The sequence below is a fragment of the Malania oleifera genome, chromosome 6, assembly GCF_029873635.1.
Source record: "Malania oleifera isolate guangnan ecotype guangnan chromosome 6, ASM2987363v1, whole genome shotgun sequence".
In the NCBI taxonomy this organism is placed as follows: Eukaryota; Viridiplantae; Streptophyta; class Magnoliopsida; order Santalales; family Ximeniaceae; genus Malania; species Malania oleifera.
The window spans coordinates 22876205-22891527 of NC_080422.1; positions in this window are offsets into that span (position 1 = coordinate 22876205).

Consider the following 15323-nt stretch of genomic DNA (forward strand, 5'->3'; position numbering starts at 1 on the left):
TTGATTAGTCCTGTATGGACCAATCCTGTGTGAACATGTATGATGTATGTATGAGAGCCCTATGTGGACTAGTCCTATGTGGATGTGTATGTTGTGTGTATTAGAGTCCTGTGTGGATGTTGCATTTGGTGTGGATATGGACCTTGTGTGGGTAAGAATGGATAATGTATATCCTATGTAGATTTATTGTGATATGTGTATATGCGTGAAACTATACGATATAATTTCCATTGGTGGCATGTAACTTTAATTACTTAAGTATTTTTGGTAAAGTAGAATACTCCACCCGAGGTCTTGCTGAGGAAGGCGAGTACTCTAGTAATTATCTATGGATACCAGAGCAGAGAGAAGTCACTTGTATGGACGGGTGACCTTCCTTATTCTCGGAGACTTTACCTGGATACATAACCCGAGCGCTTACTAAGAAAGGTGAGTGCCCTGGTGTTAGCACTAGAGCAGAGGGAGTTTACTTGTATGGGCGGGTAAACTTCCCTATTCTCGGGAATTATCAGTAAAAATAATTATGTATGTGGGCATGTGATTGGATGACAGAGAAGTTGACCATGGTGTGATATGAACGCGTTATCTTGGCTGCTATTGGTCATGTAATATGGATTAAGTGGTTGTACTTACATATGTAAAAATAGCACTCTAGTATTATGTTCGAAGTTATTTAATTTTTTTTTTTCGCTTCGTGAATGGTATTAGAGACATGTGTTGGTCTCATAACACTCTGGACCCCACATGGCAGGTTCGGGGCGTTACAATTGGTATTAGAGCATAACGATCTTGCAGACTTTAGGAGGATTAATACCAGAGTATAGGTTTGAGTTGAATAAGGGAAGGAATAGGTAGATTAGGGTGTTGACAGGAGGTTGAGTTTGTTTCGTAGCTTGGAGGCAAAAATTCCTTGACGGACTTCTGTGATTTTCTAAATCAGTCAACGGTTTCAGAAAACGACGATAAATCCATCGACGGTGATGTTTCTGAGCGGAGAAATTGAAATTTGGAATTGGGATTTGAAAATTAAAATGATTGCTCATAAACGGATGATGGATATTTAATTGAGGATTTGGATATTAAATTGATTTCATGTTTTGTGATTTTGTCAAATATATTAAGATGTAGAGATTCTAAATTGCCTCTATTGTATATTTATATTCAGGGATGGATCCTAGAGGCAAAGGAGTGGATGAAGAAGGAGAAAGTGAGTTGGGAGCTTCCAACAGGGATGAGATTGACACCTTCCAACTATTGCGAGGATTAGCTCGCCAGGTTAGGGAAGAGATAAGACGAGACTTCGGGGATCAAGCTACTCACTAGTGCACCAGGGTTGCATGATTGATCAATTCATTCGTATGAAACCCTCATATTTTGAGGGTGGCACTATCCTAATTAAGGCTAAGACGTGGATGCAAGAGATGGAAAAGATACTCGTAGTGTTAAACTGCACCGAGGAGCAGAAGGTTCTTTTCGCCACCTTCAAACTAGCCAAAGAAGCTAAACGGTGGTGGCATGCAATGAAGCTATTGGAAGAACAGCGAGTGGTACCTATAGTGATGACCTGGGGTCATTTCAAGCACGTTTTCTATGACTGATACTTCCCCACCACCACTAGAAATGTGAAGGAGGAGGAATTTTTCAGCTTAACTCGGGGGCGCCTCACTGCTCAGCAGTATGCTGCTAAATTTTTGGAACTATCTTGTTTTGCACCTTCCACGGTTCTAGATGAATACCAAAAGGCGAGGTGGTTTGAAAGGGGCCTGAATCAAAGGATTCACGAGTATATGGCGTGTTTGCAGATTCAAGATTTCACGAAATTGGTGGAGAAAGCTACTGCTGCAGAGTCGAGTCTACAAAGAGGTACAGAGGCATCAAAACGAAGGAAAAAGCCTACGTCTCCTCATTCCCAAGAAAATTTTAGACAGGGGTCGTAGAGGGGAGATAGAGATGCTACAGGTCAAGGGTCGGAAAGGAATGATAGAGGATGACAAGGCGATTCTTCATGCCCCCATTGCCCTAGATGTAATCAGCGGCATTGGGGAGAATGTCGGAGTAGGGGTTTCGTATGCTATAGATGCAGCAAACATGGTCACATAGCTCGGGAATGTCGAGAATCGCCGAACAATGCACCAGCTCTGAACCAAAACTAGAGGAACAACCCGATGCCTCGCGGTGACGGTGCCCCGACACATATCTATATGCTGGGTACACCTGAGGAGGACAACACTAAAGGCCCAAGTAATATGCTTATGTTAGCTTGTATGTTAATTTTGTTTGATTTTGCATGATTTGGTGTTGTATATGATTGAACTGGTTGAAATGTATGAACATGTTTAGATAGCTTTTGGTTGTGAAAATGGGTGATTAATGAATTTCGAGGACGAAATTCTTTGAAGGAGGGGAGAATGTAACAACCCAGAAAATTTAATTAATAAAAATAATAAAAGAAGAGAAAAGGGAGAAAAGAGAAATATTTTAAAGGGTCTCAGCAAAGAATCATTGACGAACTAACTGGTCTCGTTGACGAGGGCACATGTCTCGTCGACGAGGAGTTACTGAGAGGGATTTCACATTACTGAAATTCATCGACGAGTTTCCGATTCCGTCATCGAACAATGTGCTTGGACTCATTGACGAGTCCACGTGTCTTGTCGACAAATCCCTGCCTATAAATTGCGAATTCTTTCATTTCAGTGTAAATTTTCCTACATGTATTCTCTCTCTCTCTCTCTCTCTCTCTCTCTCTCTCTCTCTCTCTCTCTCTCTCTCTCTCTCTCTCTATAAATTCGGCCCTACTACCTTCTTACTAAGATTCCGAGCTAAATTTAGCCCGATTCGACGATTGGAAGCTACCACGAGACTCCTAGGAAGATTCTCTACAACATAGGTGGAGCAGAATTTTGATTTGAGAGGTTTGGGAAATATCCCAAAATCAGGGTAAGTGAGATAATTTAAGATTTTATTTTTATTTTGAGATATTTAAAACCTAGGAAGTATTATATAAGCATTTTTCTGAGATTTGAGAAAGTTGGTATTTTTGGAATACAGGGTCTTGTTTTGTTCGATTTAGGCAAGAAACTCGAGGGGCGAGTAAGGGGAAATATTTTATAACAGCGTTTTTATTAATTTTAAACCAGTTAATTTTGGGTATAAATATTTAGATATAATTTTCTGAACGTACAGGTATTGAAAATACTGTTTTTGAATATATATATATATATATATATATATAAAATATATTGGGAAAATTTGTGTGGCATGAAAATAGCTTTGAAAATTAAATGGTTGCGAGTACTGTGGGATGATGATTTATTATGAATGCGAATACTATTTGGACTGCGATTTCTGTTTTTTTGAAAAATACTGGTAGGTTGTGGATTCTGTTTGATTGTGTATGCTAGGGTAGATGTGTAGATTTCTTGAGTGGTTGGATTTGCTTTTGACTTCTGTTGTGGTTAATGTAAATTGCAATATAGCGCTAGCAGTGGTATGAAGAGGTCATTATATCGTACTTGATATAACCGTTATATATCGTTGGCAATGGTATAAGGAGGTCGTTATATGGCTGTTTATATTGGGGGGTAAACATTGGCAGTGGTATGAGGAGTTTGTTTACATTCTTACCATGAACATTGTGGTATGTGTTGTAATCTATGTGATGATTTGTCCTATGTGGACCATGTAACCTGTGTGGTTGATTAGTCCTATGTGGACCACTCCTGTGTCGACATGTATGATGTGTGTATGATATTCCTGTGTGGACAAGTCCTCTGTGGACGTGTATGTTGTGTGTATTAGAGTCATGTGTGGATGTTGCATTTGATGTGGATATGGACCTTGTGTGGGTAAGAACGGATAATGTGTATATCATATGTAGATTTATTGTGATATGTGTATATGTGTGGAACTCTGTATAATTTCCATTGGTGGCGTGTAACTTTAATTACTTAACTATTTTTGGTAAAGTAGAATACTCCACCCGAGGGCTTACTAAGGAAGGCAAGTACTCTAGTAATTATCAATGGATACCAAAGCAGAGGGAAGTCACTTGTATGGACGGGTGACCTTCCCTATTCTCGGAGACTTTACCTGGATACATAACTCGAGCGCTTACTAAGAAAGGTGAGTGCCCTGGTGTTAGCACTAGAGCAGAGGGAGTTTACTTGTATGGGAGGGTAGACTTCCCTATTCTCGGGAATTATCAGTAAAAAATAATTATGTATGTGGGCATGTGATTGGGTGATAGAGAAGTTGACCATGGTGTGATATGAACACGTTATCTTGGCTGCTATTGGTGGTGAAATTCAATTGTATGGATATTTTAATTATATATTAAACACTTCAGTCATACACTGTTGTAAATTATTTCTTCCTTACTAAGAGATGTCTCACCCCATTGATTTATCAATATTTTCAGGTCTTCTAGGTGATCGAGCTTAGAAAGCTCCAGGGGTAGTTTTGTGAGTAAATAAAAAAGATAGATATGTATAGTTTTATGTTTAATTATTCTAGTCATGTAATATGGATTAAGTGGTTGTACTTTAATTAGCACTCTAGTATTATATTCGAGGTTATTTAATTTTTTTTCCGTTGCGTGAATGGTATAAGAGACGTGTGTTGGTCTCATAACACTCCGAGCCCCACATGGCGGGTTCAAGGTGTTACAATGATTGTGAATACTGTTTGGGGCTGCGAATTCTTCTTGGTTGAAAATACTGATTGGTTGTGGATACTGTCTGATTGTGTATACTGTGGTAGATGTGTGGATGTACTTGAGTGGTTGGTTTGTTATTTATTTGTGTTGTGGTTCATGTAAATTGCGATATAGCGTTGGCAGTGGTTTAAGGAGGTCGTTATATCGTACTTGATATAATCGTCATATAAAGTTGGCAGTGGTATAAGGAGGTCATTATATGGGCATTTATATTGGGGGGTAAAACATTGGCAATGGTATGAGGAGTTTGTTTTTCCTATTTACCATGAACAGGGTGGTATGTGATGTAATCTGTGTGATGATTAGTCCTATGTGGACCATGTAACATGTGTGGTTGATAGTCCTATGTGGACCAGTCCTGTGTGGACATGTATTTTATTATGGACCCTGTGTGGATGTGAATTAAAACTATATGAATTATCTTGTGTGGATTGGTTGTGGTATGCATATATGTGTGGAACTCTGTGAAATGATGACATTGGATATGTGTAACTTTAATTACATGAGTATTTATGGTAAAGTTGAACTCTCCACTCAAGGGCTTGTTGAGGAAGGCGAGTGCTCTGGTAATTATCTGTAGATACCAGAGCAGAGGGAAGTCACTTGTATGAGCGGGTCTCAGAGGCTTTACCTGGGTACATAACCTGAGGGCTTACTGAGAAAGGTGTGTGCCCTGGTATTAGCACTAGAGTAGAAGGAATCTACTTGTATGGGCCGGTAAACTTCCCTATTCTTAGAAATTATCAGTAAAAATAATTATGTGTATGTGATTGGGTGACAGAGAAGTCGACAATATTGTGATTAAGAACACATTTTCTCAATTGCTATTGTTAGTGAAATACATTTGCATGTATATTTTGTAATTATATATTAAACACTTTAGCCATACACTTTTGTAACTTGTTTCTTCCTTACTAAGAGGTGTCTCACCCCGGCAAATATTTAATCTTTTCAGGTCCTCCAGGTGATCGAGCTTAGAAAGCTCCAGGACGGGGTGGTTTTGTGAGTAAATAAAAGAATGGATATATGTATAGACTGTGTTTAATGTTTTATCCTAGTTATGTAATATGAAATATGGTTATACCTTTTTATGGGTTTGCATTGGTAAATATAGTACTCTGATATTTTGTTTGAGGTTATTTAATTAATTCTGTTGCGTGAATGGTATTAGAGACGTGTGATTGGTCTCATAACGCTCCGGGCCCCACATGGCGGGTCCGGGGCATTACAGAAACTCCCTACAATATGAACAATGTCATCTCTGCCCTGAGTCTGTTGCTTCACCTGAATTACATGTTTGCTGCTGCAGCAATTTTCTAGCATTTGTTTCTCTTCCTTTACCTAAGCCCATGGCTTTCTCACCAAAAGGCATGTCTTTGATCACCCTTTGTTTGCCACAAGATCACCCATCTTGCACCCACCTTTCTTATACTCCAGAGAGACGTACTGACCAGACATAACACCAAGTCTAGATCTTCCATCACTAGAATAGTGCACCAGTGGACATGCACTCACAATCGAGTAGTCTACCGCAAAACTTGCCCACGATTCACCTACAACTCTCCCATCTAGTAATACCTTTGGTGATCAGTAACACAAGAAATACGTCATAATCACTAACTTCACCAAGAAGTACCCTACAAGCCCTGCAAATAACTTGTCCTACTCACAAAAATTCTTGAACAAAACCAACGTACTTAGCCCCAATGTCTGACCTGAGGATCTTTCTGTTAGTATGGTACTCCACCTCAACCACAAGTTAAACCTGGTAAATACATCAACATCAGGTTTGTGCTACATGAGATAAACCAAGACCTTTCGTGATACACCCATGAAAAACATATGTCTGGCTCGTGATGCTAGCCTCACCTGTTCCCAAACACCTGAATACATGTAGTCATCCATATGTCTTAACTGCATATGCCACAGAACATTTGACTCAGATTCTATAATTGCAGCTCTACCTACAACTGTTGTACCTAGCAGTGCATAGATATTTCTCGCTACCTTTTCTCCTTTCATCACTATTGAGTCGCCTCCACACACTTTCATTTCCCCACTTTTAGACTTGTAACTATACCCGTTACAATCTAAAGTGCCCAATGAAACTACATTCTTCCTTGGACCCGGTACATGCCTTACATCACATATGGTTCTCACAACACCATCATACCTCACAACACCATCATACATTTTTTATTTTGACATTTCCAATACCAATCATTTTGCATGAAATATCATTTCCCATCAAAACACAACCAGTATTAACTAACCTGTTGTAACACCCTGAACCCGGAAAGGGGGGTCCAGAGTGTTGTTCTAAATAAATCTCTGATACCACATAATTACATAGTGGAAGATCTCCAAGCATATTACCAAAGTACTAAAAACCACCCTTTATTACAATAAAAACCCGACTATCACAATCAAGTTTTGAACTCATCAAAAACATAAATAAAATAATAACAATTCTAAACAAGAACCTTCTACCCCACCAACGCTTCCACTGTGCACTATGATTACTGTTATACTCCTCATGGCATCTAAAAATAATTGATCATGATGGGATGAGACACCTCTCAATAAGAAGGAATAAATTATTATCAGTGTGTGGCCAATGAGTTTTAGTAAATCATATATAAATAACATTTAATCATGTGGGTCGTGTTTACATATAAAACAGTATAACTATCTTCTCATTTCCTACGTCATGTTTATGTAAAAAACAATATAACGACCTCTTCATTTCACTACCAATGTTATATTACAATTTACAGGATAGACAATAAACGAACTCCTTATTTCCAGCCAACGTTATATTGCAATCTTTTTCAACATTTCCCAGAAAATCAGTACATCACCAAACATAATCTCTTAGATATATCATAAAATATCACTCCACATAATCTTACTATAACTAGTACCATACTATGAAAATCTCAACCGGTTTAATTTATACAATAAACTAAATTATTCTCATGCCACACATTTTAAACAATAATTCATACTTTAATTAATCACATATACTCATATTAAAATCAACATAATATCCATATAATTATATTCTTCAATTTAAACGGTTAATTTTAAAAACAGCAAACATAATTTATTTCCCTTACCTTATCCAAGTAGTGGTGTCTATGACGCCCAAATGACGAATTCGATTAAAATGTTGGTGGTTGAATTTGGAACCCAAGGGTATTTTTCATTCTTCAATTGGCACACAATTCGCCAAAGAAATTGAGGAGAGAGAGAGAGAGAGAGAGAGAGAGAGAGAGAGAGATTGAATGAAATATAATTTCAATCTTCCAGGAAGTAATCTTATATATAAAATATATATATATATATATAATATAACATTATATTATATTATATTATATTATATTATATTAATATATTATTATATTATATTATATTATATAATTAATAATAATTATTAAATTATTTAATTTTATTATTATTATTATTTTAGGATCATAACCCTAATCAAGTATAACTATTTTTGGGGTCGTTACACCTGTAAGTGTCAAACCATTTTCTATTTGTTGTCATGTGATAAGAGCAATAGGTATCTAGAATCCAAGAATCATTTATGAGGCACTCCGAACCCAATGAAACACATAACATATCCCAATCACTGCATTCCGAGTCTTCTTCCACTACATTTGCAAATTTTGACAAATCTTGCTAATTTTCAGCATTCCCATTCTTCCACTCTAGCATTCCCATTCTTCCACTATGGACATTCCAATCTTATGTGCCCAATTTTACCTCACCTAAAATACTCCAAGTCCTTCCTCTTCCTGGACTGCAACCGAGATCTGCTTCGAGAGTTACGTTTTCCACGTTCTTCGTTACTTTTCACCACAAGCCCTTCACCATGTGAAACATCATCACTAGCTATTTTCCTTTGATAAAAATCAAGCAATGCGCTTGTCACCTCTTCCAAATTCAGGCTTTCTTTGCGCTATGTAAAAGTGGTAACCAAGTTTTCATATGTATTAGATGCAGGTAGGGAATTTAATAGCATTAGCGCCTTGTCTTCCTCCTCGAACTTTACATCAACACGCACCAAATCACTCACTATCTGATTGAATGTGTTGATATGTTGATTCAATTCTGAACCTTCCATCATCTTAAGTCAATACAACCTTTTCTTAAGAAAGAGTTTGTTTGATAAAGACTTAGACATATACCGGCTTTCTAGTTTCCTCCAAACTACTACCGAAGAATCCTTATCCATGACGTGATACAACACGTCATCAGCTAAACATGGACAGATGGTTGATACTACCTTTGCCTCCAATTCATTCCATGTTGCTTCATCTATGCCTTCCAGTTGAATTATGTATAAGGCCTTCATCATGCCTTGTTGTACAAAGAGATCCTCCACCCTTCTCTGCCACAAACCGAGATTCCCAGTTCCATCAAACTTGACAATGTCAAATTTTACAGATGAAGATGCAGAGGCCATTAAAACAATGCTTTAATACCAATTTGTTGTGTAAAACCCCTAAATATACACTGCGAAATATATATTTGTATGTAAAGGATCAAACACACACTGCATCAATCTAATAATGAAAATACATAGCAATCCATAGCCACAACAAGTAAATGAAAGCAATAACAATAACAACGACACTAAGAATTACGTGATTCCACAATGCCTATATCCATGGGAGCTAACGACAAGGATTCACTATCTTCTTGTGTCGATTATAAAAGTAATACAAGAACCCTCTCAATTCTCTCAACAATTATCAACCAACACCCTAAATACATCCAATATGACATATAAATAGAGTTATCAGAGGTTTTCCCTCCAAACTCCAACCATACTAATGTTTCCCATTCAAAATTTAAAATTTACGCTAAGTGTTCCGAACCAAATCATCAACAGTTACAGGGCTACCGTCGATTGTTTGCCCTGCTGCACTTTTGCATCCTGATTTCCTTCGTGTTTTCCTTTAAAATGTAAGCCACATTTCACAACATGAATAAACTCAATCTCATTGAAAATAAGAATGTCATCTCAATATTTTTTATATATCAAAAGAAATCAATATAAGAGAATTTAGCAACAACTTCAATCTTTTTAAATCATTAAAAAAGTAAATCAATTCAAAGAAATTTTAAAAAAGGAAGTTTGTGCAATCTTGACAAATGCCTTTTGGAAAATAAAACTAATATTATCAGCCTTTCTTACGAAAAATATTTCAATGAAAGAAATTCTAGCCAAATTCGGTCATGTTCATATGCATCAAGAATTAATGAAATATTGTAAAAAAAATCAATCTTTATTAGAGAAGGGTCTTATTCGCAAGTCCAAGTCACCTTGGAGTTGTACTGCCTTTTATGTTAATAATCAAGTTGAAATTGAAAGAGGACTAACCCGTCTCTTTATCATTATAAGTCTCTCAATAAGGTACTATAATGGATTAGATACCCTATTCCAAATAAGAAAGATCTTCTTGGTATACTACATTCTACCACAATCTTTTCTAAATTTGACATGAAGTTTGAATTTTGACATATTCAAATTTCAGACAGAGATTGATATAAAACATATTTTTACAATTCCTTTTAGAAGTTATGAATGAAATGTAGCGCCCTTTGGTCTTAAAAATGCTCTATCCACATTTTAGAATATCATGGATGACATTTTCAATCCTTACACCACCTTTTCCAGCTTCTAAATCGGTGATGTCTTTTTTCTTTTTTTCAAAATTCATTGAAAAACATTTTGAACATCTCCAAACTTTTCTCAATAGTTGTCAAAAGAACTGGGTTAGTCCTATCCATAGTAAAAATGAGATTCTTTCAAACCAAAATAAGATTTTCGGGCCATGAAATTATCAAGGTACAATAAAACCAATTTAAAAGCAATTAATTTTCTAAAAAATTTGTAGATAAATTTAAAAACAAAAATCAATTGCAAATATTCTTGGGATGTCTTAACTATGTATTTGACTTTTACACTAATTTAAAGATGATTTGCAAACCTTTATTCCAAAGACTTAAGAAAAACCCACACGTTTGGACTCAAAAGTATAGCAGTATTGTCCAAAAACTCAAAAGACAAGTTATGAATCTTCCCTATCTTAGCATTTCACATATTTAAGCTGACCTTAGAGTTCAAACTGACTCTTTAGAAGTAGGATATGGTGATGTCCTTTTACAAACCTTGAAAAACCAAACTAGGATTGTGCGGTTTCACTCTAGTATATGGTTAGGACTCCAACTTAATTATTCTACTATTAAAAGGGAAATTTTATCCATAGTATTATGTATTCAAAATTAATATGATCAAATAAATAATTTTTACTCAAAATAGATTGTAGATCTGCAAAATAAATTTTGCTAAGAGATGTTCAAAACCTTGTCTCTAAGCAAATTTTTGTCAGATGGCAGACAATCTTTCAAGCTTTGATTTTAAAATTGGATTTATCAATAGGAATGTCAATTATTTTCTTGATTTTTTTAATAAGAGGGTTTTTGCAGGGAAAAGTGCTTGTTCAGAAAAAATGAGTGATAAAAAAGAGAAGAAAAATTAGTCTTCCAAAGTCGTTCAAGTTCTAGGAATGCGACAGTGCACAACAGATGATTATGCTTTACCATTGTCTTTGTCCTCCTCTCCACCCTTACACCTTCAAGGCCAAACAAATTTACTCTCCTTGGATCTATTCCACAATATCCTATTAAACCTTTAAAGCAAACACATAAATCAAAGACTCCCTTTGCATCCCAATATATTCCTAAAGATAATATTTTTCCTGTTACTATCTTAGAACTTGAATTTCCCTCTATAGAAAACTCAAAAATTACAAAGAAATTATTCCTGATATTTTTCACTTCACCTCTAGAACACTATTTTAAGACTCAAATCTTTTAAGAATTCATCCTTGTGATACTCAATGTTGGCATAAGTGGTCATTAGAATCAATTAGAGAGATTATAGGGATGAGCCTTGATTTCCTTTATTCTAGTCATAATATTTGTATATCCAAAAATAAGTTTCAATAATCTTTTATATATGTGTATTACCATCCCTGTAAAATTATAAAGGAAATACAATTTTTCCCAAAAAGTTTGACATGGTATTAAAGCAAGACGTGGATTCGATCCCCTTCACGAAATCGTTGTCACAATAAGGATAGACTAGAACGTCTAGTGATGCTCTCGGAAGAGTCGAACCCTTCGCCGCCTACCACCACAGATCCATCCACAGTAGATGAGACATCCAAACCAGAACCCTAAACTCTCAGACCCAAACCCTCATCTTTCGCCCAAACTAGAATGTCCAGCGGTGCACTCGGAAGATTCGAACCCTTTGCCGCCTACCACCACATATCCATCCACGACTACATCCAAACCAAAACCCTGAACTCTCAGCCCCAAACCTTCATCTCTCGATCCAACCTAGAACTCGTCACAGCAAACACCCATCTTCCAATCCAAAACTCATCAACAGCTGATAAGACCCTGCCATACCTCATAACAAACGACGACGATTCCTTCGACTTCAATGGAGGACACTGATGACCTTGGAAACTCTGGTGTTATTTTATTTAGTTCTTGTCAAAATGCTGATATTGATATTTGGATACTTGACTCTGGGGCTACCAACCACATAACATCCAACTCTAATGATTTCTCACACACTTCAAATGCCAATGGGGTTGTTTCTTCGGTCACCTGGCACGGTGACTTTATCACCTTCTCTCACATTATCTAATACTTTATTGGTTCCCTCCCAGTCTCATAAGTTACTTTCTATTAACCAAGTAACAATAGACTTAAATTGTATTGTGCTCATTTATCCTACCTTTTGTCTTCTTCAGGATATTCTCACCAAGGAGATCATTGGGTGTGGTACTAAGAGGGGGAGATTATACTACATGGATGATTTCAGTGTGGGCCAAGCACATCATATGTGTCATCCGAATGGTACCAAGGAGAGATAGATTTGGCTTTTACATCGTCGATTAGGACATCCGTCATTTGGTTATATGTAACATTTGTTCCCTAATTTATTTTCACATATATCAACTGCTGACATTAAGTGTGATACTTGCATTCTTGCTAAAAGTCATCGAGTTACTTATCCATTGAGTATGCATAAAAGTAACGTTCCATTTTCTTTAATTCATTCTGATGTGTGGGGTCCCTCTCTTGTTTCTCCTACATCTGGTAATCACTGGTTTGTAATATTTGTTGATGATTGTACTCGCATGACTTGGCTATACTTGCTGAAACATAAAGATGAGGTATTGAGTGTGTTCAAATCATTTCATGTAATGGTTTAGACTCAATTTTCAGCCAAGATACATTCTTCAGTCCGATAATGGTGATGAATATGGTAATCGGGGATTCCATTATTTTTTCCAACACTATGGAATTATTCAGAAAACTTCTTGCCCACAGAATCCTCAGCAAAATAGTCTTTCTAAATGAAAAAACCGACATATACTTGAAATTGCTCATGCCCTCTTACTTGGCACCCATGTACCCAACCGGCACTGGGCTTATGCAGTTGCTACAATCGTGCACCCCCTCAACCGTATACCATCCAAAGTTTTGGATTTTAAGACACCCCTACAGGTTGTTTCAACTTATGTGTCCTTGCCCACAGTGTTAATGATTCCTCTTGGGGTCTTTGGATGTGTAGCTTTTGTACATATCCATAAGAACCAACGCAATAAACTTGATCCCTGTGTTGTTTGGTGTCTTTTTTTAGGGTATGCGTTACATAAAAAGGGATATCAGTTCTATAACCCAACCTCCAAGTGCACCTATATAACTATGAATGTAACGTTTCTGGAATCCGACACGTTCTACTCTGTCTTGGTATCCAATTCTTCTATTTAGGGGGAGATCCAAGTTGAAGAGCATAATTAGTCAAGATTTTACTGTGGTTTATTGACATAAATATGGTAGTCAATAAGGAACTGAATGAAGCTCCAAATGCATATTTTGAGGTTGATATAACTCTAAAAGCTACACCACCTATAGATGAACCAAAATCACCCCACTCCTCTGTACTTGAAGAGCCATCTCCTGAGAATATCCCTGAGGTAAACTCTCCCATTGCATCTCCAACTAATAATAATATGGATACTTCTGCTAGTTATATCTTACCTTTTAGGCACATCGTGGAAAGGTACCAAATAGGTACTCTCCAGAAATTGAGGAACGAAGGTCAAGGTATCCAATTGCCAACTATGTATCTACAAAGCAACTATCCGAACCCCTCAAAACATTTGCACACAAACTTTCCTCATGCCATGTTCTTGTTAATGTTCATGAAGCTCTAACAGACCTTAAGTGGACCCAGGCTAAAAAGGAAGAGATGAAGGCATTACTAAAGAACAAAACATGAGCTCTTGTGTCATTGCCTAAAGGAAAAGGACGGTGGGGTGCAAATGGGTGTTCTTCATCAAACACAAGGTAGATGGATCTATCGAATGATATAAAGCAAGGCTGGCGGCAAAGGGCTATACACAAACATATGGCGTGGACTATTAAGAAATGTTCTCACTAGTAACCAAGTTGAATACAGTTAGAGTCTTGTTATCTCTAGTAGCAAACCTCGACTGGCCGCTGCACCAGTTTGATGCAAAGAATGCCTTTATTCACGGTGATCTTGAGGAGGAAGTGTATATGGATATTCCACTAGGCTACACTTCAACCTCAATGATTGAGGTTGTGTGTAAATTACAACGTGCACTGTATGGACTAATGCAATCACCACAAGCATGGTTTTGGCGATTTAGCTTGGCAATGAAGAAATATGGTTTTCGATAAAGCAACTCATACCATACACTTTTTCTGAAGCATCAACTAGGCAAGGTAACAACATTGATAATCTATGTAGATGACATGATTATTAAAGGAAATGATTCAAAACAAATTTTGAAACTCCAAAAGTAGTTAGCAACTGATTTTGAGATGAAGAATTTGGGAGGACTCAAATATTTTCTAGGAATTGAAGTGGCTAGATCAAAGCAAGGTATATTTCTCTCCTTGAGAAAATATATACTTAATCTACTATCTAAGGTGGGATTACTAAAGTGTAGACCTGCAGAAACACCAATAGTTCAGAACCACAAACTTGAAGAATATCCAAATCAAGTACCGACAGACAAAGAAAGCGACTAGAGGTTAGTTGGAAAACTTATTTATCTCTCACATACTCTCCCAGATATTGCTTATGTTGTAAGTGTAGTAAGTCAAGTCATGTACTGCCCTAGTGAGGATCACACGGATGCAGTGATCCAAATTCTCCGATACTTAAAGTCATCTCTTGGAAAAGGACTTATGTTTTCAAAGAATAATCATCTGAGGGTTGAAGGATATACTAATACAGATTGAGTAGGGAATATCTTGGACAGAAAGTCCACTTTAGGTTACTTCATGTCTTTTGGCGGGAACCTGGTTACATGGGAAAGTAAGAAACAAAAGGTAGTGGCATTATCGAGTGCTGAAGCCAATATCTGTGGAATGGCTAACGGTCTTTGTGAGCTCCTCCAACTAAGGAGACTAGTAACGAAAATCGGCTTTACTCCTAGGTCCAAGATGGATCTTTTCTATGACAATAAGACAA